The sequence below is a fragment of the Dermacentor albipictus genome, unplaced genomic scaffold (assembly GCF_038994185.2).
Source record: "Dermacentor albipictus isolate Rhodes 1998 colony unplaced genomic scaffold, USDA_Dalb.pri_finalv2 scaffold_13, whole genome shotgun sequence".
Classification (NCBI taxonomy): domain Eukaryota; kingdom Metazoa; phylum Arthropoda; class Arachnida; order Ixodida; family Ixodidae; genus Dermacentor; species Dermacentor albipictus.
This window is the reverse complement of record NW_027225567.1, coordinates 14,855,108-14,881,341: the sequence shown is the minus strand read 5'-3', so window position 1 is coordinate 14,881,341 and position 26,234 is coordinate 14,855,108. Positions and strand designations below refer to the sequence as shown.

The window sequence follows — 26,234 nt, the reverse complement described above, 5'->3', positions numbered from 1 at the left end:
AAAGCATTGTTTTAGAACCCTGCAGGCAGTCATTTTAAAACAATAGTTTGGCTATTAGATGTGAAAATGAAGTTCGAAGTATCAGTATTTGAAATTCACGCCAAAACCTCGACACAGCTGCGTCAGTGTGACGTCAGGGATTTCAAAGTATATTTTTGCATTTGGGTAGCGTAGGCTGAGTAAAAATTCCAGAAACTTCATATTTGGTTCCTTTAGAACACAATGTAGACAGTCTGTACCGCTATGTACTTAAGTAGGCCCTAGAAGATACCATCCAAATCCATGACGTCACAGCAACCAGGTCTGGGAACTTCAAGGAGGCGTCGCCACCCGTCTTTTGTTTTTGCACTTTTTCTGGTCTACCAAGCATCTTATACTGGTAAGAGTGGTGTTTTTGGTGTTGTAGAAAGGTAATTTACTAATGCAGAAGAAATAATTTTTCTCTTTATTGTCACTTTAAGGAACACATTATATGTCCCTGACAGTGGCCCCTTTCCACTTTTATAATATGCTTCGCCGTCGTACATTGCATTTGCTTCACTGCATAACAAGACCGTATTGTGGCGAAGCTGATTTTAGGAAACTGAATTATGCAACATTTCTGGGAACCTTACATGGCTTCATTCTGTAGAGGCTCTAGGAAAAGGCACGCTGCTCTATATTCGCAGCAAACATAATCTGCGTCATAGAAAAAGAAATGTTTGTGATGTTTATTCGCAAAATATTCATGTAACGTCAGCCAAAATATTACCTGCCGTTTTATTGTGGCACTGCTGCCAGTAAGCCTGAATACCTGAGTGGGTCTGAGTAGTCTGGCTCTGAAAATTGCCCATTGATAATATTTGCATTCCGTTAAGATCAGTTTTTGCCTTTACTAAGATGCAAATGAAAAAATGTTACTGTGATATAGCATTTAGCATGACCTTTAATACGTCCCGAAGACATGGTGGACCGATCACACTGAAGGCGCAGTTCAATCTTAAGCTGGGTCCCCACAAGAGATGAAGAACACGATGTGATGATGGTCATGTGCAGATGATGAAGTGCCTACGAAATGCCCACATTATAATTATTTGTGTCAATAGAAGAATTATAAGCAACCTCTAAAAATCTGACTTGTTGTGATGAAATTGAAAAAGTTGGCAGGTATGTATTATGACATTGATGCAGAAAACATTCATTTTGTCATTAAAGAAAGTCATGTATGCATTCACTTTTTCATCTTCCCTCTTGTGCTTGGGCCTTCATTGGTCTGCATTGTGCAACAGGTAAAATGATGAGAAATATAACTAAAGACAAATAAAATCCTAGCCTGCTAACATACGCCTGCTCAGTACACTATTGACACGCTCTGGTTTATTAAGCGTGCTCACCTGTCAATTCAGGCACAGAAGCAGGTCCTGTTCTTGAGTTGAAACATATACAGCCATGCTTACATAGGAAACAACTTTCAGGAGGCCAATTATTGACACGCATTGCAGATACTACTATGGATCAAGCATGAAGCTGACCACAATGCCCTCGAACTCTTCCCAACATACATATATTTTCTAGCATCCTGGGCCAACCTTCTGGCCATGCTTTGAAGCTGCTGTCAGGTTTCGAACCAAGCCCAATCTTTCTGGCTTTGTTGTCCTCCTCGTCGTACCATTCCCCCCTCATTTATGTTTGTCTTATTGAGATGGATATTATGTGATGCTTTTTCATTTGTGTGTAGTTTGGGCAAAATCAATTTCGAATAAAACAAGCCACCCAGCTATTTTTATGGCCTAATTGTTTTTGCGCTCATTGATCATGGAGACCTACCTGCACGGCTGCATGTATATGGCAACTAAGTTCTCGTCAGATGTTATGTGAATATTTAATTAATAAACTTCATTTACATTTCTGCGCACCACAGACCCATTGCGGCTGCAACTATACTGAGCTGCATGGCTGTTCGCAGCATCATTACGGAATAAAATCTGCCAGTCTTTATTTAATAAACAGTCAACATAGTGAATAACCGAATACTATTTTGTATATTCTAAATTTAAGTACTTTATGGCTTGCACTGTCGTGTTCTTATAACTTTGGCAGGCCTAAAAATCTCAACAGACCATCTAACTATGTGGAGTGATTTTTTAGCCATTACATATTCATTGCGTTTGCCTGTTTTCCACATGGCTACCAATAATCAGTAGATATCATGTCGGTTATTTATATTTGGAATTGGTGACTTTACAAAAACCTTATACTACCCCCCCCCCAAAAAAAATCCATCGCATACCTGCAATAAAAGTTTAATGCACCCATGGAAGGGGAAGTAAATCGTAAAGATTTAAGTTAGAAGCTGAGAGTAAGATGGTATTTCGACGTGAACAGCAGACTACAACAAATAAAGCAGTGGCACAAAACAAAGCGAATGAAAAAAGTATTGTTCAGCCAATAAAAACATTTCACTGTTGCTGCAAGGTGAGAAGAGGGAAGCAGCCCTGCACTCACCCCAGCAACTACAGGCTTGACCGAAGGGTCCAAGACATCTCGAACATAATGTCCACACTTGGCCAAAGAAGCGGGAACCATATCGAGAAGCTTGTGCTCTGGCCACAGAAGCGGGAGCTCACAGGCCTTGTGTTAGAATTCTGTAGCCTGGTGAAGTTGCAAACCGTACTCTTGTAGCGATATGTTGGCCAGGTTTTGACTGGTTGCCCTGGTCCAGTGAAGTCTTGACTGCATGTCTTCAGCACAATCCATGGGGCAACCTTCCTATGTGGCTTTCATCCATGTTCCAGCTATTCCCTTCATTTTTGTCACCCGGGGCTTCGCGGTCCGCAGTGATTAGTCCCTTACTTAATATGTACAAATAGGTCCTTTAATTTTCCTGTTTTCTTGCCTTGAATGCCCTCATACCCATTGCAAACAGAAAAGGAAGATAGCACCACTCTTCTATCATGATCGTTCACATTAGAGTTCCATTAAAGGAGCAAGATCAGGGTATCCATGGCATGTCTCGATTCTTTACATTTTGTGCCATAATACCCAGGACTCGTACTGTGGCTGCAGGCGTCATCTGTAAGTTTGGGAGGTGGGAGCACCTTCTGCTTGCTTCAGCTCCTGTCTGACCTTGCCCTTCAGCACAACAGTCTAAAGTTCACAAAGCCAGGATGCCCCCGGAGGTGAATGACACAACCTGTCAGCCCAGCCCTTGGAGCAGCCAATGACCTGCCTATCGATGCGAAGGACAACTGCAATGACAACTGCAAAGCTTGCAAGGCTGGGACGATAAATTTCTTCAGTGACATCCATCTTGAAGGCCTAGTCCTTGAAGTGAATGGCGCATAGAGTGCAGACTTATCTTGCCACCACAACGATGACTGCTCCATAGCTCACAAGGCTGGGATAGCAAGTCTCATCGGAAGGCTGATCGTGCAGGCCTAGCCCTTGAAACCACCAGCTGTGTGTCTGCCAATAATCTGTGCCTTCATCGTGATGGGCTCTCCAAGGTCTGCAAGGCTGGAACGCTGAGGTCATCCCATCTGAAATTTGGAAGCTTTGCCCTTCAAGCATCCACTACCACCATGGCAGTATTAAAGATGGGAGGAACTGCAAGGATCACTAGTGTTTACTAACAATTATGTAGCATCCTTGTCTGTGCACTCACAAGTGCCCTGGGGCCCTAAAAGACTGAAATATGGGACATTGAGTGGCTGAGAATTATGGGAATATTCTTGCACACTGACATCAAAGAAAAGTAATAGAATACTTACATCTATGTCACAAATAGTTGTTAAGTTCAACTTAGTTTGCTTTCAACGAGAGTGACGTAGAGGCTTGTGAATACTTTGAATTGGACATCTGCTGCAGTAAAGTGAAGCTCGAGGTCCGATTGACCAAATTAGACAAAAAAGCGCGTTACACATCCGCCAAGCCAACAGGGATTTTAATAAGCAGGCCATAGAGCTGGGTTTGTTCACATGACTAGAGGATGCCCATTGATAAAGCTAAGTAACTCGGTCTAAAGAATGCTGCAAGAATTTAACACTACTTTAGTAGCGATATTCTCACAGCAAACAGATGCGTTGCAGAAGCAACAGTCATAGCTCCAGAAGCACAGAAACTCGGAGGCGAATCTGAATTTGTGCCGCAAAAGCCATTCTGTTCTCTGTCAGCAGGTCTGCTATGCTGTGTCGGTCAATGGGTGCTGTGTCTGCCCTGAAGACGGCGACAGCTTACCTTTAACTGGGACTGATAGCCCATCTAGCACCACTGCTAAAGTAATGTTAAACATTTATCCTAAAGACAAAAACGCAAAACAAAGCAAGAGGGAGGGGGGATGAAGCTTGCAGAAAAACGAGACAAGGATTCTTTGAGATAAGGTGTGGCAGTCATGATCAGAACCAGAACGATAAGTCAAAGGAGAGTTTTTGCACTTTCGTGTGTGATCAAACGGACAGGCATCATACTGAAGGCATCAAGAGGAGCACAAGGATGAAGCAAAGGCACTTGGCAGCTTGGAAAGACAGTCACGCAATTGAATGCAGAAAAATTGCGGGAAACGACTGAAGCACCCGAATGCAAGAAAAGAGTGAAAATAATACGTTATGTTAAAGAAAAAGGATTTCCTTTTGAACACAATATTAATATAACACTGCCCCACTGTACGATACATCAAACATTATACACAGCTTCAAAATTGCATAACTGTGCAAACTCAGCCTGAAATAGATGGAATAGAATTTGTTCCTTGTGAGCAAATCGGGATTGTGGCTTGCATAAGCTGAATGTGTGCAGTTTTTGCTTAGCAGAAAGGTTATTAATTAGTCAAACTTCTATAGTGGTGAACAAAATAGGAGTTCGGCAATGGGAAAGAAAAGAACATTAACATTTGTGTGCAGTAGTGTGAGAGTTAACGTGGGCAGAAGTGCAATGTGTAAATAGGGTCTATTTTGGGCAGATATACCGAGATATAAATTGCACTGGTATTGTACTGAATCAAGTTATCTTGACATGAAGCAATAGCCTGCCCTTTAATTTGCATAGATTTTGCCATACAGTCTTGCATGGCTGTTAGACTACTGCATACTTTGGCAAAGCCAAATAGCTGTCATGCTAAATGTCATGAATAAGGCAGCCATGTATGTCTATCCACGAGAAGGCATATCTGTATTTTATGACTGTGCGCAAGTTTATTGTTGACAGATACCGTATGTTGTGCATAACATAAAGTATGTCCTTGCATTCATAATGGACGGCAACATTTTTCAATTCTACCCTGCCCCCTCACTCTAGGTCTTTGTCCCGAGAAGGAATGCCCACTGCTTGAGTGCCCGTGAAACAGTCGATGCTGCTTCAAGCTTCAACAATTCTTGTGTCAGTTACAGCTATGCAAGCCAATATTTGCACCAAAAAGATGTTACTTAGCTCCTTCAGGTTTTTTAAATAAAGTACTTTACCAACAAAACTATGCCCGGGGGCTGTCCCCCTTCGACTTTTCTTTGGCATTTACAACACATTCTAAGACCATAAATGCTTATTCAAAGTACCCAATACACTTTAGGCCGAACATTGTCTGCAAAGTTCCATTTGAAGAGGTACTGACATGATATCTTCAATTATTCATTTTTTTCTCTCATTAAATTAGGGCTTCAGAGCTCTAAAAATATAATAACAAGCCTTGGAGTGGCGTGATTTAGTATAATAGCTTTCCTGGAGCCGGTTTCAGTTTTGTTTTCTGGGAGGATACTATGTAGTGACATCACAACACAGTATGTGGTCATGTGAGAAAAGGACATTGCAATGTTTTGACACTCTCTTGAGGCCTCCGGCTAGCTCAGTCGACTTGTGCACTGCAAATTTTGAAGGTCAATGTAGCAGCACAGTGGACGACTGAATGAGCTAGAGCGAGTGTCATAACATCGTAATGTCTTGCTCCCACATGACCATATACTGTGTCGTGACATCAGGGCATAGTATCCTCCTGGAAAACAAAAGTGGCTGTAAAGAAGCTACTATATTGAATTATTTACGGTGTTTTGAGGCTTCACCCCTCAAACGCTGTCTGTCGTCTTCTCTCCGCCACTCTTCAGCACTGGTAAATTCAATTATAAACGTGCACTAACCAGCTCAGTTAAGCACACTCGTGCAGTATGTACTACCAAGCGCTTTTTTATCCCTTTCCATGTCGCACTGTTACCCCGATGGAGGCGAAATGAAAAGGCACCCATGCATTGTGCATTTGGCGCATATTAAGGAAACCCAGATGGTCATAATGCGGAATCCCCCACTACGTTGTGCCTCGTAATCATATCATGGTTTTGGCATGTAAAACCCCATAATTCATTTCATCCTGATGAGAAGTGGCTAATGTATTTTTAAAACCTCAGTTGACAACGTGTTTTACCTGCTCAGAAAGAATACATTTGCTCCTTCTTGTGCTGTCCCATGGATTATGCATTGCCTTCGATCAAAAGCCTGACTAAGCATTGAGACACATCTTGGCTTGTCCATGGCAATGCTAGAGAATGCGAAATACTGTTTATGAGCTGAGCTTGTTTTTGGCCGTTTTTAGCAAAAAGCCATGGACGAACCTAGCTCGTCGAAGGCACGGAAAATGTTAAACATACCACTATGCGTACAAGTATTTCATTTCAGAATCAAGTAGGGGAACACAAGCTGCACACCTGGCAAGTATTGCTTGTACAATTGACGGAAAGCTAAGTCTACCAGTCTTGCTAGAAAGCACGCCTGAAATGATGCACGTCAGCAATTCCAAAACTAGACAGCAAGGACAAAAGTCTAAGAATGCAAGGCATGCGGTGAAAGATGTTGGGTAGCTTTTGCAAAGAAACTGCGGGTAAATTATTAGGCTACTATGAAAATGCCTTTGGCAGACCAGTTCTTTTTAATAAGCTTGATGACACAAATTTGCATTGCTTAGACAAAGGAATACTGTTAAGAGCTTGGGGTCATATGGCTTTCAGTGAAAGGCAATAATGAAGAACAAGTCTTAGCACAGCCACCTACATGCTCTTTTTGTTTGGACAATGATTTGTACACTAAAGGCAAAACATTTTTCTTAGTGACCATGGTTCTTTCTTTTGTGTTTCTTTTTCAACTTGGAAGGAGAGAAATGAGTGCAAGATGATGGTTGTCAGTACATTTAGATTGCCACAACAGAGTGATTAATAAAAATGGAGTTGCCGTGAACCCGTTAAATGCATATCCAATATATAAAGAAGGGAACCTTAGCAAAGCTGCACAACCATTAGTCAAATCAGTTCAAGTGCATATACTAGTTAAAAAAACAAGCTTAAAATATAATGTACCAAATATTAATTTAGCCGTCATGTATACCACTCATAGGTGCTAGCGTGGCTGAGTTAGTGATCAGAAATGATCCTACAAAAAAACCATTGTTGTAGAAAAAACAAAATCCGTGTTCCTGCTAGGGTTTGAATTCATGACTTAATTTATAAGCCCGGTGTTCCATACATGACATGGCAGCAGTTTCATTCTTTTCTTTCTAATGTAGACACAATCCAATAATTGTAACCCAGTGTACTTGACCACATTTGAATGTTTCAACAATTCAAAATGCTGAACTCTTAAGAGTACTAAAAGTGAAATATTTTTATGTGGGTAGTTCCATCAGTCAATACAGTCATCCTTAGTCCACTATAACTGCTGTTGTCTTAAATATTAAATGGTGGGCAATATTGGGAGATGTTGAACAAGTAAGCACCATCGGAAGATAAATAATTTTTGTACACCACAGGTCTTAGAACAGTTACCCATTGACAAAAAGCTAATAAAATTGACATTGTGCTTAAGAAGCCCGAGTATGTGAAAGTGAGCAAAGGCTTTGCAAGTTTAAGAGCTGTCCATCAAGAAAGATGTGTTTTCAGGTAACACTATAACATAGTAAATACAAAGGGCAAGTGGAACAGTAGGAGCTCCAGATTATATTTGGTCATGGCTAGGACATAACGTGAAATGATTATGAGACTTTCAGCTGTCCACAGAGTTGACAGTGCAAGCCTTACCTTAATTAGGTTTCCCAAAAAGGCTGCCACAGTAGGTTGACGCCTACTTGTATGTAATGGTTCATTTGAAGTTTTGTGGGTTGTTTTCGTCACTCCACTTGGAAGAACCCTTAGCACACCCCTTTTACTATTGCAAACTAATCCTTGCCTTCAAAGCCTTCCACTTCCCCTTTCCACAGCCTTCATTTTACTCTTACGCACCTGATATCCTCCTCGACCCTTGCGAGCGATGAGCTATGTGGAAATCAGTTTTTAATAAGGCAAGTCCCTTTGTCCAAACATTGACTCCAGGCAGAAGATTCTTTTGTTCAGTGACTGTCAGTCATTTAACTTATTGTGTGGTGATCTACTTTCTCTACACAAAACCTTGCACAATAAGGTGTAATTTAAAACCACCATTAATTTCTGGCAAAGTGGTACCTTAGTTGGCCAGGCCATTGCCTGACCAAGTGTGCTGACCAACTAACTATCCCTAGTTAAGTACAAGGGCATCTCAGTCATTCAAGTGAGTATGGGAAAGAACATTTCAACAATAACTTTTGTTTATTCTCACATAAGAATAAGTTATTCTCACAGGTCTGCCTTTGCGGAATCGCTGGATCAAAAAAGCACACATGCATGAATCACGTGCATGCATACTTTCATATGAAAAGCTGACATTTCTATTGCGTCATTCTTTCACGCTACAAGTAAATGATATATTTCATTAATGTGGAAAGCTGGGCTAGTTGCTGATTAATCATCATACCTTGCAGCTAGTGTCATAAATTCTTAGGTGTCTTCGCCTTGTCCTTGTCAGTGCACTGCTTCACCTCCAAGGTATGATAATCTATTTCATGTTTTGCAAAGGCTAACTATGAAGCTTTCGATGACAGTAGATACAGAACTATCAACTGACAACTCTGACTACCTAAAAGATAGACCATCAGAACACCAACATGATTGGGTAAAAGGGAAGCAGAGCAGTTCCTGACTGCCACCTTTGTTTCCTATACTAGCGAACGTGCCACAAATGTCGGACACGTAAATTGGGCAGCCACAACACAACGGCTCCTGAATTTTACAGGTGCAAACACCTCGCCAAAAATTCTAATGTGTAGTGCGGAAAGACATTTTTATAGTGTATTCTGTATGTATTGGTAGTGCGCTATCAAAGAACTGCGGCGCAAAAAAATCGTGAAGCTATTACGAAATCAGCTATATTTATACATCCTTCACTGCAACCAAGAACGTTATACCAGAAAGGAGTTCCTGCCGTTTACACATATAACCGAAGACAAATTCAAAACCATGCATGTTTAGAGTGTTCAAAAAACAGAGCTATCTTAATAAATTTACAAGTACCGCATCGTTAGCCTGCACAACGCCTTGTATTGCATTGGAAATAAGAAAGGAAAAAATTAAAAAATGTAAATACAACACATACAAATGAGTAAGTCATTGCATATTGTCCCAGTTTCTAAGTACTAACACATACAGCTTTAATGGACGACTGCAAACAGCAGACAGAATGAATCACTGATTGGTAGCGCACACCAAAAGACACGTAGTATGAGCTGAATGAGTACTGATTTGCAGGAACTGTGAGATCACTGTGACCATTCAGTTCATGGCGAGAACCACTAATTTGTTAGTCACTGTGCAACGAGTAAAGAATATGTACTTCTGACATGCAGCTTCTTTGCAGTACAACGTAATAATGAACCTCACTGACAAAAAACTAGAAAGTTGGAAACATCTCACTCGCACGAAGACATTAAACGAAACTCAAGCTAAACAGCTATTGGCTTAATTTTGTGGATGGTTTATTGTACCAGTGCAGTCGGATATGTATGGTACACGTCGAATACATTTTTACTGCAGCAAAAATTTTATGCGATGAAGCCGATAGATTTTGGTGTAAAAGCTAGTTCGTCGCAGCCGCTGCAACTGTTGAGAACATATCGTAAAAACTTGATTTGCACACACACACACACACGCACGCACACACACACACACACACACACACACACACACACACACACACACACATATATATATATATATATATGTGTATATATATATATATATATATATATATGTGTGTGTGTGTGTGTGTGTGTGTGTGTGTGTGTGTGTGTGTGCAAATCAAGTTTTTACGATATGTTCTCAGCAGTTGCAGTGGCTGCGATGAACTATATATATATATATATATATATATATATATATATATATATATACTGGCTACCTGCAAGACACTGAACATTGCGAAAACATGATGAAGTGCAATGTGTTTACCGGAGTTTAAAATTTTTACGATAGCGCTTCACTGCATAATACTTAATGCTGCTGCAAAGCCCATTTGCAGACAACAATTATGCATTGCAGCGAATAGCTGGGTTTATTAGTTGGCTTTATTGTTGTTCGCGAGCGGTTGTGTAAAGAGGGCGCAAACAGAGAGGAATCCTGAGGGCAAAAAAACGGTTTAAAACACCACACCAGAAACACCTCTGAATGCATGTCGGTACACATATAAGATGGTTCTGTGCTCATACTGTGACCGGAGACGACGTGTACGCACGTGTGTAATTAGGGACTCTTATTATAGTCCCCGTGAGAGTTGAACTGAGCCCCCTTTCAATCTCAGTATGATTCACAGCAATGCAGTTAGTTTGTATAACTCACCACATAAAGCAAAGATAAAGAAAAAGCAAAAAAACAACCATTAAGAAACACATACAAGACCTTTGCCCACGTGTAGGTGTGTGTGTGTATATATATATATATATATATATATATATATATATATATATATATATATATATATATATATATATATATATATATTAGCACATATGCTCCTCTGCACTGCATTTTGTACAATTTAGCCCACAAGATGTCTATGTTGCGGTCAAGTTTGCCCCCTGTGGGTTGTATTTTGTCCCCAAACAATACTCGTCATTTATCTTGCCCACATTTCCTTTCTTTAATGCTGCGAGGCCGGTACTTTCTAGTCACGAATGGCTTGTGCGTAATCAGCTTGACACAGCAGTCTCAACAGTAAAGTATCGAGCACCGAGTTTTCAAGAAAGGAAATATGCAAGTAAGGCAGATATGACGATTATCGCTGTAGGACAAGACAAGCCCTAAAGGATGTAAACTTTTTTGAGAGTGTACTGTGGACTGTCAGTGGCTGTGAAATCTTCAACGTCTAGCTCTTCTCTCTCTTTCGAGATAAAATTTAATTGCATCTAGAGAAGCCCCAGCCCCAGGCTTGGAAAACTATTCTCCATGTTAGACGGCAAGGGACTAAAGAAAGGAAGTGAGCAAAAAAAGAAAAAAAGCACACTGACTTACACTTACATCCGTGCGAAATGCACTATCGCAAAAGTGATTTTCTCATTGCCCTTGTGGAGCACAGCTCACATATATTTTTGGTTGCACCACAAATCGTGTATTGTGTGGCTACTGAATTCCTAAAGACAGCCCTCACTGTTACAAAGCCTCTGCAAATATAAATCAATGGTCCCTGTCCTAGTTAACACAACAGGCGGGTACATGTATGGCATATGCTAGACAAATAATTCTAAATAAATCCCTCTTGAGCACATGGCCGTTAACGAGACCTTTAGCATTTTGAAATGCAAGTTTAGCTCTGAAGTGGTTAAATTGGTGATACAGCCATGGTACGTCTCGAGGTAGCATTTTCTTGAATCTACTGTGTGTAAAACACACTCACGATTGTTGACAGTTGAATTGTTACAATTGCAATCAGCAGAGAGACCTAATCTCGGCCTACATAGCTATACATACTAAAGGGCTCAGAGCACATATTCAACATTCCACCATCTTGCTTGAGTACCATCTCGTTTGCTTGAAAGTGGTGAGCTCTCAGGCTACATTTTCAAGAACCATTGTTACTCACTAGCCTCCACTTTCAAAGATGTTTGCACGTGCTGCAACATCACCATTTCCCCTTCGGGGTGAGAGAAAGCTCTATTAGAACTGTTTATGACATCTGGGCCTTCTTTGTAACCCCTGGTAATTAGAGGCATACTTGATCAAGTGCCTTTACAAATTCACTGTCCTTCGTTATTAAATGTGACCACTGTAACTGCAAAAAGACCATTGAACACCTCCCCTGTCAGTCTTTGATATCCAATGTCAGCCCTTTTAGAGTTTACCCACACAACTGGATAGTCGACCTTTCACAGAGGCTAGGATCCTGGGTGCTTGGCCATATTATAATGAAGAAAGCTATGCATACATGCTCTTATGACTTTCTAAAATAAACGAATCTGAAAAGATACTTATAGACACCATCTGTCTTTTGTGCGAGTGAACTGTCTCGACTTGCCTCCTTTTTTTCTTTTAAACCCTCATACCCTCACCCCCATACAGGGATAGCCAACTGGATGTACGTCTGGTTCACTTACCCGGCCTTCCTTGTTCCTTTCTTTCTCTCTCAGATGTAAACCCCATGCAGAAAAACCAAAAACCACACAATATCAAGTCAGCCATACCTGTTGAAACTAAGATGCGAGATGCTTAAACAATTTCAGACATGTAAATGCACCTAAAATACAAGTACAAAAGAAAGGACAACACACATGTAGCACATGCACTACTGATTCTTGTGCTTTCTTTTAATTGTCCTTGTATCTTATATACATTTACAAGCCTGCAATGCTGAACCAACTCGCCCAACTAATTGCTTAAACCAATTCAATTAATATTTTGGTTAATGTATACCCAAGAATTCGTGCGATGACTGGCAGATTCTTCTCTTGCAGAACTTCATCCGACCAAACACCAGAGAAAAGAGTGATGCTGATACAGACACACAAGTTTTTTTGGCAGTGGAATATGTTAACTGGACAAACTGCTGCAAGCGTTGCATAGCAACATGCATTGAAGCTGGTGAGCAAGTTGAAGTGCATGATCTGCAAATTTTCTGCCAATAATTTGCATTGTCAGACATCTGTGACGAAGGTGCAGAAAGGATTGCTGGCATCTGGACCAGGTTCTTGCTAAGTTCGTAGCAACTGCTATTACACTGGAGGACAAAATAAAGCAACCACTGGGCCACATGAAGCAGTATTCTCGCTTGTTGCTTAATCCAGCAAGGACAGAAAAAGAGTGGAGAATGCTGCCTTCCAAGCTTAATTACAAGCAATGCAAAAGCAACCTTGGAAATCGAATCAACTGCATCATTCTGGGCAGAAATGGGAGAAGTAAAAAGATAGGATGACATGCAAGAGTACAGAAATATCTGTACATTAGCCCAGCACATATTAATTTTATATTATTGCTGCAGCTGAAGGAAGCTATGCTTAAAAAAAAGAGCAGCAGCTGGGCTTGGAGTTTAAAAACTGCATGCCATAATCACAATAATATCAGCTTTTGCCATGACTGGCAGGAGCTATGTCAACGTGTACAAGCATCAATGACCAGCAAATTAAAGTCCACCAAACAGGAAGTGGACTAAACGAGACATTTGCTTGAGCTTTGGCAAGTGTTATCACCTGGCATTTCTACTTTCATGGCCTCATCAATAAAGTAATATGCATAAGTAATACAATATTGCTTTTGCTGTAATGGACTTTTTATTGTGTATTTGCTTATGTTAGTATACGTTTTTTTTGATGTAGTTTTATAGGTGCAACAAAGCACAAAATTTTTTGTTATAGTTTGTATTGAAAAATTTCAATAATGGGGTTGTTACTCTCACATGTTTTTATGCCAACCCAGTAGCCCAAGTTGTATATTAGCTTGTGCCACTAGATGTGTGGATGTGTTATGTTTGTGATGCCATCGTGTTCGCTGCGTTGTCGTCATTCCAGCTTTGTCATGCGACTCTCACGCTACCTGCGTTGGAACCAGATGGCTCACATGAAAAGATTCAGGTGTCTCAGCAGCAGCACACCCACCCGTTGTTGGTCACCTCCATTTGAAATTCAAAAGGAAGTTTCACACGAGTGTTCATTTCGAATCACCGATAGCAATACCTCACCTTGGCATAGCCAACTACCTGTAAAATACTTCACATAACATCAATTTTCACATTGCGTGGGATTTACGCAAGTTTATCTCATAGTTTTCATGTAGAGCCTTTTGGACCTTTATGTGGGGGATAATAAAATGGCTTTTCAAATCTAGCTCCTCTGAAATATATATAATTCGACACCTTGCATGCTAAGCTGCAGCTTCTTAAGTTCCAAACTGGCATCAAGAAAGCCAGGACTGTAAAATGATACTGGGCTGGACAAATCAGTTTCCAAAGATTTATGTTACGTTCTTGACCTCCTTTCCAGAGTTCCTGTGATAAGTTTGTGTGAAAAGACATTCTCAAAGCTAACATATGTAGAGACCAGGCTGAGAAGCTTTATGTCAAGAATGGCTTAGCTGGCTGATGGTGCCTTTGGTGGAGCAATGAATTGCAATTTTTTTATGATGTTATGAAGATAAATAACACCATAGCATGCAGACTTATGCTGCAGAAAGAAAGCAAGAAGCGAATGAGTAATTGCAAAGTGATCTGCATATTGTATCCCAGCTGTATTGTGCATGCCACATTACCAGAGAATCCTGCTGACCTTTAATTAACCTTTCCAGCACAACATGTCTTTATCAAGCCATACCTTTACATTGGGTTGATATATGCAGGGATGCCCTTTCACCTTCATGTAAGCTTAGCTCTGTCAACAGCAGATGCACTAAAGCTGAACACTCTTGCTACCTACTTCACATACTGCAACTGAAATGAAGGAAACACAAGTCTTAACAGTAAACTTTTAAACAGTGCATTTAAATACTTGTGCAACCTTCTTTTTGGAAAGACCATGTGGTGCCTAGAGATGTAGCTTGACAAGAAACTGATGTGCTTTTATCTAAAAATAGAATTGATTGATGTTTTGTGGGACAGGGTGCCTGGTGTCTCAATGAGCACACTTTATGGCTGAGAATATTTTTGCCATTGTGTCAGCTTTGAAAACTTGTCAGAATCTTTAATCTTGGTGCATTAGAAAACACCTTGACACAAAATGAATGTAACCCTTGATGTCATTGAAAGAACAGTGCTGAAAACAATTCGATAAATACAGCAGAATGAAATGCAGAGAACTTAGGTGGGAAATAGGTAAGCAATTTACCAACCACATTATCAATGCAAGCAGCTGACACTTAATAAAATAAGAAAGCCCTGGAGCAAGTCTCTGGCTTGCTGTGCAAGACCTGTGCACACTTATGATGATATTGCAGTATTCATGGCAGGGACGGGACCATTCAACCTTACGCACTGTAACACTCTGTATATCTCTCTGAAATCTTCTTGTACCAACATGTACAAACTGCATGTTGCAAACAGCAAAATCATTGCTATTGTCCTACAGGCAGTTTCCATGTTTATTGGATTCTCATTTTAACAGCTGACTTTAAGCTTCCATACTGAGAGCTGGACGAGTTAGTGCGTTTTTGAAAGAGTAGAAACAGTGCACAAAGTATGAAGGACAGTGAAAACGCAACAGGAGCACTGACTTGCAACTGAATTTTTTATTCAGGTATACATACAAGAATAATATGCACACACCATGCAATGTGAAAAAAAGCAAGCAAATGAAGTGCAAACTATTAATCATGATTGACATTGCTAGAAAACACAAGCATGAGTGACATCGTGAGTTAACTGCGACATCATACTAAATCCATGCAAAAAACCATGTTAGAACTTACATGGGCATTATGCGATTCAATGAATTCAACAGTATGCTTATAACCTATGTATTCTAACATTTTACTTGAATAAGGTGCTAAGAAGATCAATCTATATATAGCTACAAATGCCTTAGTCACCAGATTTGAAAAGCGGGAGGACTTTCGTTTGTTTCAGAGATGAAAGAATACCTGTTGTGGGAGAATGCTGAGAAATAACAGCGATACTGAGGAGTCCATTGGGAATAATATAATGTACCAACATGCATTAGGAATTACGTCAGGATCTCCAAATTTATTAAATTTCCAGACATACTTCTATATTTTAACAATATTATTAAGGCATACAAATTTTAAAAAGAAATGCCACTACGTTAGTATTTGCCATAGCAAATGATTTCCTAGGGGAGCATGTACAATGGCACCCAATTGAATATTGTACAACTAAAGCTCTACCACATGTGTTTGACCCCTGTTGATTGCAAGTCGCACAAGCCTGTTCCCTTAGTGAGTGAAACTCAGTGAAATAAACTTGGCCTTCTTTGTGGAGCAAAGACAGTTGGCAAAAATGAAGCACACAAAGGTAGAGAGGTTTTGGTATAGCCTACACAGTGAAAGATCCACTCAAGATCCAGGTGCTGTGCCGTATCTTCAGAAGATAAAGCATTCATCTAAACACAAGCACAGGGTGTAAATGATCGCACTCCGATGCATGTGATACATAATGACAATCACCACGAAAGCCTATCGCATTACTATTACTTCCACAGGTAATTTTCATGGCTGCTATGGAATGGCTGTCTCGCTGCACCACAATCTATAGCAACTAATACACTGGGCATTTCAAATGGTTCATGAAAGCAGGTTGGGCCCTGGCCAGACTGAAGCAGCGGCACTCGAGAGACACTTTTCAACGCCCAGCCTCGTGTGAGTCACTTGACACTCGTTACAGACACTTGCTGACATTGCCTTCAGGCGGGAACAGGCCTTTCTGTTAGATTCACGTTTCACGTCCAGGCTTTCGTTACTAGGCTTCTGCGTGCTTAAGGCGACGCGAAATGTTTGAATGCACTTTACTCATCGACAAAAGGCGCCCTTACTTTGCACAGCGATTTGGAAATGTGTATGCACCCTACATCGACGTCAATGCCGACGCGCACCACTTCTGCGTTTTCGAGCTCGAGAGCAGTGTGTCGACGTGGTGCCCAAGGCCAAATAGGCATCCGACTTTGCCAGAAGGCGTACACACAACTTAAAGAATCGCTACATACGACACACCCTGCAATATGCATGATCCGTGTCGGTACCATATGCAGTCGGCGCTGTGCTACCACGACTCTTCGAAACCGACAGTCCAAATGAGGCGACATGTCGTGCTGTTTCGTGGATGCAGCACAGTTCGTTCGAAGCTTCTGTAGCTTCGTAACGGCAACGTTATTCGTACTCGCCGATATTACACAGTGATTTGTACACACCACACAGCCACAAGGAATCGCAACGGTCCTCCCACTGCGTGCACGCGTGTAGGGGCCGACAGTCATTTTCGATTTTAAAACGCTGCACAAAATAAATGCTTTATTTATTTAGGCGTAGTGTGTTTAACAACAAAACGATAACGTTAGCATTTCATGTATTTTTTTCTAAGTTTTCTTTTTGTGACGTCATCATGCGTGGCAGCAACGGACTCCACTTGGGGTCGTCTGCTGCCACGTGCGTGCACCCAGCGCCGGCCCATACAGTAACTCTAAGCTGATTCGAACCGAAGCGCCGCACACCGACCGCGCCGCCAAACAGAGGGGAAAAAAAGAAAATAGTGATACGTCATCGAGGCGAGGCTCCGCCCCTGCACGGATTTGTTGTGAAAACAGTCGCACCCTACTACAAGCGAGACGCTGGATGGATGGATGGATGGATGGATGGATGGATGGATGGATGGATGGATGGATGGATGGATGGATGGATGGATGGATGGATGGATGGATGGATGCATGGATGGATGGATGGATGGATGGATGGATGGATGGATGGATGGATGGACGGATGGACGGATGGACGGACGGACGGACGGACGGACGGACGGACGGACGGACGGACGGACGGACGGACGGACGGACGGATGGATGGATGGATGGATGGATGGCGGCTTTACCATTTGTAACGGGCGGCGGCTGGCGCCACCTAGCCTTTTGCTCCCCCTCCTATTTCATTATTTTTTTCCCTTTCTTTATATCCCCTTCTCATTAAACTAGTTTTCACTCCCCTCCTCCCCCCAAAATAACTATTTAAAGAAGTATATAAAACATTATCTCCCCGATTTATGGTAATATCTCTCCCTTAACTTCCTCCACCAATCCTCTGGCCTCCCCTTTGTTACTGCCACTCTTTTCTCATCTATTTGCCCTCGTTTCCCGGGAAAACCTAATGCCCCTTCCATATCTGCCACTGTTCCCTCTGCCAGGGTCGGGTGAAGGTCTGAGCATCGCAGCACTATATGCTCAGTGGTCTCCATTTCGGCTCCGCAAGCTGTGCACCAAAGGTCCACGTCTTCAAATTTAGCCCTGTATGTTTTCGTTCTCAAAACCCCCGTCCTAGCTTCGAATAATAGTGAGCTGCCCCGCGAGTTATCAAATAAGAGCTCTCTCTTAATCTCCTGTTTTTGTGACCTATACATAGATAGCGCTGGCTTTTCGAGCATTCTTTCTGCCCACATTTTTCTTTCCGTCTCCTTCACCTCCTCTCCCACACTAGAACCACGTTGGACCCCCTCCCTCGGCTGTAGGTATCTATTCCTCAGCTTCCTCGTTCTGAGTGTCCACTTCGTGTTCAAACTTTTCATGTATAGATATTTGTACACTTTTCCTGCCCGCCTTTTTTCCTCCAGTGCTGGGAGTCTCTGTTCATATTTTAGCTTGCTTATTGCCTCTCTACCTTCGAATGACGTCCATCCCATGTCCCCCTGCACTCCCTCATTAGGGGTGTTCCCGTGTGCTCCTAAGGCCAACCTGCGTATACACTTCTCTGTCTCGTTTCCATGCATGCCTGAACTTCCGATTTCATGCACAGTACTGAATTTCCGAATGTGAGGCCAGGTACCATAACCCCCTTCCATACGCCCCTAACCACCTCGTACCTATTATAGTTCCATAGTGCCTTGTGTTTCATTACAGCTGAGTTCCTTTTCACTTTTTCAATCATAATTTTTTCATGTTTTTCCAAGTACTTTTTGCCCTCGTTTAGCCATATGCCCAAATACTTGTATTTTTCAACATGATCGAGTGCTTTGTATTTCCAATGGTTCCCCCCTTTCTTCATTGCATACTATTATTCCAGACTTCTCTCTACTTGATTGCAGTCCCAATTTTTCTCCCTCCTCTCCACATATGCTCATTAGTTCCTGTAGCCCTACTCGGGTGTCAGCAAGTAGTACAATATCATCTGCATACATCAATACGGCTAGTACTTGAGCTACCTTCTGCCCTTCCAGCATATAGCTTATGTCGGTTCCTATTGTGCTCTGTTCTAGTCTCTTTTCCATTTGGCTCATGTAAATCATAAAAAGCAGAGACGACAATGGACAGCCCTGCCTGAGACCTCTTCTTATTTGAGCTGGCTTTGTAGTTTCCCCCTCCCATGTTATCTCTACCTCATTACCTGTATAAACTTGTAGGAACTCAATCTGTCGGCTCAACCGTAGCAGCAAGCCATGCTGCTACGCTGCTACGGTTGCCTGATTAAAACTGACTGTTGTCACCAAGTCTAGCAAGCGTCTCAGGAGCTGGCAACCTCAGTGCGTAGCAACATGGCGGCGCTCTTGCGGTTCCCGATTTCAATGCATGGGCCCTATGGGTAGCTTGTCCTCTAGAGTCAGTATAGTAACTGAAATGCTGGCCACACGTGTCAAACATGATTCGTTCTTTTTATGTTACGTCATAGGCAAGCAGCCTATATATATAGTTCGCTGTCACTGAAATAAAACAGTGCGGTAGGTGCTCTTGGATCGTCTCCGTTACTCTGCCACCCGCTACAACAGTAACCCTATGAGATACATGACATCGATAACATCACGTGTCTCCTCGTGCACTAGGACACGTTTATAGTGCATTTCTCCGCAGGATACTAGCAAGCACTGGTGTGGCCGAGTGGTAGAGCAGCTAATTCCCAAGCAGCGGGCCTGCGCTCAATCCGGGCGGGACCTACGTTTTTTTTTTTTTATGCGAAGCATACTAGCCGCGCAACCACGCTCTTCCTTGCTGCGCCGCGCGCGGCCGCGTAGCTACCATATGACGTCATAACAGCTGCAAAAGCGGAGGCTCAACTCGTGCGCTCGCTTGCGGCCGCGTAGCTACATAGCCGGGTCTCAGCTCGTGCGCTCGCCTGCATGAGTGAGTGAAGTAACTTTATTTTGGTCCAGAGAAGACGCAGGGGAGACCCCGCGCCACCCGGCTAGTCCCACGTAGGGACCGCCAAGCCGAGCTTGACGGCCCGGTCGCGGGCACTCTGGACGGCCAGGGTTTGGTCGCTGAGTTCGGGGCTGCCCAAGAGCTCAGCCCACCTATCCTCGCTGAAGGAGGAGCCGATGGCTTCACACCCCCACAACACATGGTCCAATGTTGCCCTTAGTCCACAGGCAGGGCAGTCCGCACTGGGGTATCTTTCGGGGTATATGGCATGAAAAACCGCGAGGTTAGGGTACGCAAGGGCTTGTAAAAGTCGAAGGGTAACCGCCCGCGCCCTACATAAGGCGGGGTGCGGGAGGGGGAAGACCCGTCTTGACAGATAGTAGTGCGTGGTGATCTCGTTAAACGTAAGCAAGGGTTCACCGCGGGGCTGAGGGACTGCTGAGGCGGCGCGGTCAGTGAGTCCTCGCGCGGCCTCGTGTGCGCCCTCGTTAGGGTTAGAGGGAGAACCCTCAATCAACCCCAAGTGAGCGGGAAACCAAAATAGAGAATGCGGAGAGATACTTTTCGCGCTTTGGAGAATGCGGAGGGCCTGGGGGGAGACCATACCGGTTTGGTAGGCCTTAATGGCTGCCTTGGAATCAATATATATTGCCTCTCTGCGACCATCAAGCACAGCCAGCGCGATTGCAACCTGTTCGGCTACCACGGGCCTTGAAGTGCGTACCGTAGCGCAGCAAGTGAGCCTTGAATTGGAGTCTACGATGGAGACGGCGAATGCCTCTTGTTGGACATATGCCGCGGCATCCACGAAGCTTGCCTCAATGTGGTTATTGCGGACATGCTCGAGTAGAGCTCTACCCCTGGCCCGACGTCTGCCGACGTTGTTTGCGGGGTGCATATTGCGAGGCAGGGGCGCGATGTGCAGTTGAGACCTGATGTCGCTGGGAATCCGCATGGCGTCAGGGCACTGGTCGACAGGATTGAGGCCCATCTCGTCGAGTATCTTGCGGCCCGTCGGGGTGCCGGATAGCCTGAGCAGCTGTGAGTGCTCTTGTGCCTCGATAATCTCTTCGAGCGTGTTGTGGACTCCGAGCTTCAACAGGTTTTCGGTTTGGGTGCTTGCAGGCAAGCCGAGGGCAAGCTTAAAAACCTTTCTGATGAGTGAATTGAGCTTGTTCCTCTCAGCCACATGCCAATTATGCATGGCCGCCGAGTATGAAAGGTGGCAGAGAACAAAAGCATGTATAATGCGGATGAGATTTTCTTCCTTGATTCCCCGGTGCCTGTTGGCGATCCTCCGAATGAGGCCGAGAGCACTCTCCGTCTTGGCGGTGATCTTTCTGAGTGCGGTTCCATTGGAACCGTTAGAATCGATATACATCCCCAATATTCGGAGTGAGTCCACTCTAGGCACCGGAGACCCGTCACCAGTGAAAAGCCGTATTTCGCTTTCGGACGCCGGTTTCCAATCACGATGGCCGCCACCTCTGGGTCTTTTCTTGTAGAGAAGTAGCTCAGATTTTGATGGAGAACATCTGAGCCCAGTGGGGCGGAGGAAGCGCTCGGTCGCATCGATGGCACTCTGCATGGCGGCTTCAACTTGGCCGTCGCTCCCGCCGACGCACCAGATGGTGATGTCATCTGCGTAGATAGTGTGGTTGATTCCTTGAATCTTCGCGAGCTCCTTAGAAAGCCCGATCATTGCGATGTTAAATAATGTTGGCGAGATGACTGAGCCCTGAGGCGTGCCGCGTGAACCGAGGGTGATCTCTTGCGAAAGGTATCCTTCGATCTTGAGCTTGGCAGTTCTCTGGCTAAGGAAGGATCGGACGAAGTCGTAGACCCTCTTCCCGAGCCCGAGGCCGGCAATAGACTGGAGAATGAACTCGTGTGAAATATTGTCGAATGCCTTCTGCAGGTCTAGTCCAAGGATGGCTCTGGTATCTCCCGTGCTCCGGTCGATGATCTGATGCTTTATCAGCTTCATGGCGTCCTGTGTCGAGAGGCCGGCTCTGAAACCAATCATATTGTGGGTGTACATGTCATTGGCCTCGATGTGCACCTTGAGCCGGTTGAGCAGGGCATGCTCTGCAACCTTACCAACGCAGGACGTCAGGGAAATTGGTCGTAGATTCTCTATTCCTGGTGCTTTACCGGGTTTGGGGATGAGTACCGTGCAGGCCGCCTTCCACTGTGTGGGGACCTGTCCACTGCGCCAGACTTCATTAATCCTTTCAGTGAGGAAGTCTATCGACTCATCATCGAGATTCCTCAGCATCCTGTTAGTGACGCCATCTGGACCAGGGGCAGATTTGACGTTGAGTGAGAAGAGGACATCTCGGATCTCGGCCGCGGTAAAGTCCTGGTCCAACTCCGGCACCGCACACCCTGCGTAGTCCGGGAACTGGGTAGGGGCAGAGCTATCTGCGACCGGCAGGTACTTCTCTATGAGCCTGTCGACAATAGACACGTCCGGGGTAGAGTCCGTAGCGAGGTGGATGGCTCGCGCGAGGGATCGTCTCTGGCTGGATCTGGTGCTGCCCTCATCGAGAAGGTGTTTGAGCAGACCCCAGCTCTTGCCTGATCTGAGCTGACCCTCGACGGATTCGTAGAGCTCATCCCATTGTTGCTTACACAGGTTCTTGCAGTGATGTTCGATCTCCCTGTTAACTTCCGAAACCTTCTTGCGGAGCCGCCTGTTATGCTTCTGCCCCTTCCATCTCGTGAGGAGGGCTTGCTTGGCTTCCAGCAGGTGCGCCAATCTGCTATCCATCTTGTCAATGTCGAGCTCAGTGACGACCTCCTTGGTTGCTGCCGCGGCGTCATCCCTTATCCCTTTGCACCAACCTTCAAAATCTGTCTCCGCCATCGGTGCGCGCTCGGCTCTGATCTTGCGGAAAACGTCCCAGTCGATCAGCTTGAATTTCCTCGTCTTATAGCGGGCTTTCGGGAGGGAGACTTCGATGACGTAGTGGTCACTTCCGAGGTCTAGAGCCGTGTTGACCCACTTGACCTCCCCTACGTTCTTGACAAAAGAGAGGTCTGGGGTAGTGTCCCGGCATGCGGAGTTGCCTCTCCTAGTGGGGAAGTCCTTATCGGTGATAAGGGTCAAGTCCAGTTCCATCGCAGTCTGCCACAGTTCGCGTCCCTTGGGCGTGTCATGGGTGTACCCCCACACTCTATGTGGAGCGTTGAAATCCCCGACGATGACAAGGGGGTGCCCACCGGCAAGGCTGACGGCCCTCTTGAGGAGAGAGTTCGCCCTCGCCCTGCGGTAGCTGGGGCTGCAGTATACGTTGAGGATATAAAGGCTGTTTCTTCTGAGGCCCTTTCTGGGTGGGTTCATGAGGATTTCAGTCATGACGTACTCGACGCCATCACACACTGGGCCGAGGTCGCGAGAGAGGCAATTGTACGTTTTGCTGACAAGGGTAGCAACTCCCCTGCCTCCTGAATGTGAGGATACTACCAGATAACCTGCGAGTTTGATAGGAGTACTAGTTGCAACTTCCTGAATAGCGATGATTTGGGGCTTAACCGTGAGAGTTCTTAAATATTGCTGCAGAAGCGGCTTCTTGTTGGGAAACCCTCCGCAGTTCCATTGCCAAATACTAAAGTTCTCGTCCGCACTATCCATGGCTAGGCTGAGAGGAGGCTTGAACGGCCCTGAGAATCGCGCCCTCCGTCGGTGGTGCTAGTACATGACGTCGTGCTGCGACTTGCGAAGGAGCGGGGCTGGGTTCTCTCCTGGCATCGACCTCCTCTAATTTGCCTATCCGTTCACTGAGTGCACCTAACCCCATTTTTGGGTGCGATATAGCTTCCTGGACCTTTGCTAAGCTAGCCTGCATGCTGGCAAAAGCATTCTTGAGTTCTGAGAGCAATTTTATGGTCTCGTCTTCCTCTCTGTTCTCTACCGCTCGACGCTTGGGCGCGCGCGCCACGTGGGATGTCTCGGATGTATCCATGGCGACCGGGGCCAAAGGGGGTCGCGGCGAGGAGGGTGAAAGCACGAGTTTCCTAATCTCCGCCATCTCCGCAGCTAGCCTGCACATTTCTTGTCTAACCTGCGCGTTTTCTTTCCTCAACTGCTCGTTAACTCGGCGCAACTCCTCCAGCTCGTGTGCGTGGTGCGAATCGCGAGGCGGGTCGTCACCTCTTGGACCCTCACGTCCCCCTCGAACCTTGTCGGCCCAGGAGAGCGTGAACTTGCTTCTAAGGGCGATGGGCGTGCGGGAGCGGGACCTGGTCCGCCTCGACGTGTCGCGCCCCGGCCTGGAGCTGGAGCGAGGCCGAGAACCGGAGCGTCCCTGGGAACAGGCCCGTCCTCTGGACCCACGGCGGGAGCCGGAACGTGCCCTGGAGGCGGAGTGGCCCCTGGATACGGAACGGACTGTCGAGCGGCCCCTGGAACGGGAGCGTCCTCTGCGCTGAGCACCCGGAGTGGACGAAGCCTGGACGAGTTCCGCAGTGTCCGAGCGCTGATGAGGGGACGGTGACACGGCACCGGCCATCTTGGCGCGCTCACTGCGACGACGACGCACGATGTATGGGATCTTGAATCTTTGAGCACAGTCCTTATTAGCCGTGAGATGCTGGCCACCACAGAGCTTACACTTGGGGGTGCACTGATGCTGCTCATCGGGACTAGGGGCACCACAGCCACGGCAAATAGCGTCAGCTGGATTGGGACACACGTCGGCGCGATGACCGAGGCGGCCGCACGTATAGCACACGTCGAGTTGCTTGCGGTAGAGTGAGCACTGCATGAGTAACGGTCCATACCTGACAAAGTTCGGTACACGATGCCCGTCGAACGCGACGATGACCGTGCCGGTTTGAGCTATTCTCTTCGCTGCTAAGGCGAGTGGATTATTGGTGTTGACAATCTTGGCATCGATGATGTCAGGGCCGTCTTGAAGAGGGATGTTGCGGATCACTCCCTTGCACGTGGAGTGCGGGGCGGTCTCGTAGGCACTGAGCTCATATACCTTGCCCGAGATGAGCATCTGCTTCATCCGGACGTAGCGGTTCGCATTCTCGCGCTTGGGAATACTAGCAACCATAATATTTTGCTGTAGGTTCGGGCATAGAGTATCTTGGCATAGATCTTCCTGACTGATGCCAGCGGCGGCGAGTATTGCGTCAGCCACCGTGACAACGCCAATCTTGGAGATATTGAGTCCACCTCGCGGCCTGATCACAATCTTGATATCATCTCGAGGAAGTGAGGGCATTCGTCCCGCTCGTATCACTCTGGATTTTAGCGCAGCACCGCCTGATTTGCCACGTCGCGCTCCCGGCTGGGGCGATAGCGCATTAGTGTCAGCCGTGCGTGTTTTGGCGCCAACTCTTCTGGCCCCCGCAGACTGCCAGCCTTGATCTTGGGTAACCTCGTCCGGGGAGATATCCTCCCCCGGCACTTGATACTCCATCTTGAGTATGAAGCGTACCCCGCCTTCAAAGGGCCAGTACGCGGCGGGCAGATGGTTCACGAAGCGAAAAGCTCGGTCTCAAAGCTCGGGCACGGGCAGGAGGCTCGTGGCCGAGGCGCGAGGCGCGTGGCCTCGGGGAGCAAAGCTTGGCAATCGCCCGTAGGCTTAGCGTGGCGGCCGCCGCCTTGCTGCTGTCAAAGCGTGTAAATATGTGAAAAAGAAACTCACAGCGCTGCGGATGGTCTCTCTGAATGCCGCTTTTCGAGCTGCGTCGAATAATGCAGACGCTCTGGCGCTTCCGGGTTGCAGTCCGCAGGAAGTACGCGTTGAATCGGGAGCTCATGTGGAACAAGTCCTCTGAGTTGGCCCCCTTGCGGAATAACCGCTCGCCTGCATGAGTTGTTTCTTCGTCTAGCCGAACCAAATATAGCCAAGCAACAGCAGTTCACCAGGCTAAACAGTGGTTCAACAACTAAGATAAAGGCTAGTATGCTTCACATCCTGGGCTTAACCTTAGCTAAGCCACAGCCATTTTTTTTTCTCTCATTTCAGGAGATAGCTGCTACGGACACCAGACACTAGTGGCAGAGGTGGCTGAAACCATCGCCAACTGAAACGGCTGTTGGAATATGCCCTAACAGCTCATGCTGTAAAAGGTGAGCATGAACCCATCCCGCAGAAAGTTA

The 26,234-nt window shown here is 45.3% G+C and overlaps 1 long non-coding RNA gene across 1 annotated transcript in view; it reads left to right on the top strand.

Moving 5' to 3' along the window:
* The window catches only part of LOC139051644 (uncharacterized), a 69,215-nt gene extending 42,981 nt beyond the window's left edge, over window positions 1-26,234 (top strand). The window contains exon 3 of the long non-coding RNA XR_011509473.1: window positions 26,101-26,234. This is a non-coding gene — a long non-coding RNA (uncharacterized lncRNA). The remainder of the gene's footprint in view (window positions 1-26,100) is intronic.